Here is a 1,716-nt window from a genome sequence, read left to right as displayed (position 1 = left end):
TTTTTTTCTGTTTTGGTTGTGACGTGTGCTTTCATTTCTCTAGCTAGCATTGACTGGTTTCTCTCATGAACTTCACAGAAACTGTAAATGTTTTTCTAAATGAATTAAAGGGGTTGTGTTGTTTTTTTTTTTTTTTTTTTTTTTAATGGCCTAGTCTCAGCATAGGCCATGAATAGCTGATTAGTAGTGGTCCAAAACTCCACATCCCTGCCGGTCAGCTGTTTGGGTGTAGCTCTAACATCAGAACTACACTGCACAGTCACCATTGTAAAGGACAACGCCTGTTATCGCAGCATGGCTGCCATTGAAGAACAGCAGATTGGCAGTGTGTCAGACCCCCCCCCCCCCCCCCCCACTAATCTGCTATTGATGGCCTAACGAGAGGGCAGGTCTTTAAGGCTATGTACACCTTTGGGGGCCAATTTTTTATTTTTTTATTATTGCATTGTACTCACTATGAGCTTAAAATACTGTTTTAAGTTGGTCTTTATTAAAAATATGGGTTGTGTGTTTTTTTTTTTTTTTTTCTTTTTTTGTCTGTACAGAGCTGCTCTAGTAGCACCCTTTGGATTTTTTTTGCTTTTGCATCAGACCAGGAGCTGACGGTCTCCTTATCTCTGCTCTCTGACCTTATAAAAATGCGTTATAGCTCAGTTCTTACTGATAAGACTGTGGCTTAAATAAGTTTCTATGACCTCTTAGTCATTTAGAGATAAGGTTTATTAGATGACCAGCACAAAGTGAAAGTACCAGTCACACTGCTAGAGAAACAGTTAACCCTTTATGACATAACAGATCAATATTTTTAAGAACGGCTAATAGAAAAAAATTATTTTTAGCCAAAAATGAGTAACATGCAATAAGAAAAAATTGCCTATGAAGGTGTGCATAGCCTTTAAAGGCTGGATAATACTTTTACTTGTAAGTCTTTATTAGTTTTCAATATTTAACAAAAAAGTCTGTTTCCATGTGAAAGACTCATATGCTAATACAGTTCCAGTCCCTAGAAAAGTGGTGGTTTCATATTGCATAGCATATAGACCCACTAAGGGTTACTTGTATATCTTGCACTACTGCAAGAGAAAATTAGGCAGTTAAGTTAGACAGCCAATTGTCAACATACAGTAAGAAAATGCCTTCCGCTGGCACCAACGACCATACTTGGAGTGCAAGTGTCATCACTTTATACCCTATGGAATGTAAGGCATGATGGGCTCCATTTCTAAGAATCGCGACAGGAAACCCCCAACGGTAAGGGATTTTATGATCCCTCAAAGCAGAGGTTATTGGTGCCAATATTTTGTATTGCTTGAGCATAGCTGCAGAGAGATCTGCAAATAGTTTGGTGTTTTAAAAATGTCAAGGAAGAAGGGTGATCGCTGCCTATCTCCAACATTAGTTCTATTATACGGAAAAAACGTATCCTTGCCAGGACATACCATGGAGTAGTATCTGGTAGGTGGCTTGCTTGCAGCACTCTGTGCCCTATCAATGGTTTTATCATGTACCGAGAATGGTGGTGGTAGAACTTTAAATACTGAGCATAGATGCTGCTTTAGATTGGTGTTGGGTATATCTTCAGAGATCCCCTAAACTTATTTCTAGGGATGAGCGAATCTACTTCGGATGCTTCTTCCGAAGTCGATTCACATGAAACTTCATTGTAATACTGTACGGAGCGGGAGCAATGAGCCAAAGTTATTACTTTGTGAAGAC

This window comes from Bufo gargarizans, chromosome 2 (genome assembly GCF_014858855.1).
Source record: "Bufo gargarizans isolate SCDJY-AF-19 chromosome 2, ASM1485885v1, whole genome shotgun sequence".
Lineage (NCBI taxonomy): Eukaryota > Metazoa > Chordata > Amphibia > Anura > Bufonidae > Bufo > Bufo gargarizans.
The sequence above is the reverse complement of the archived record's forward strand: the minus strand, read 5'-3'. Positions refer to the sequence as shown.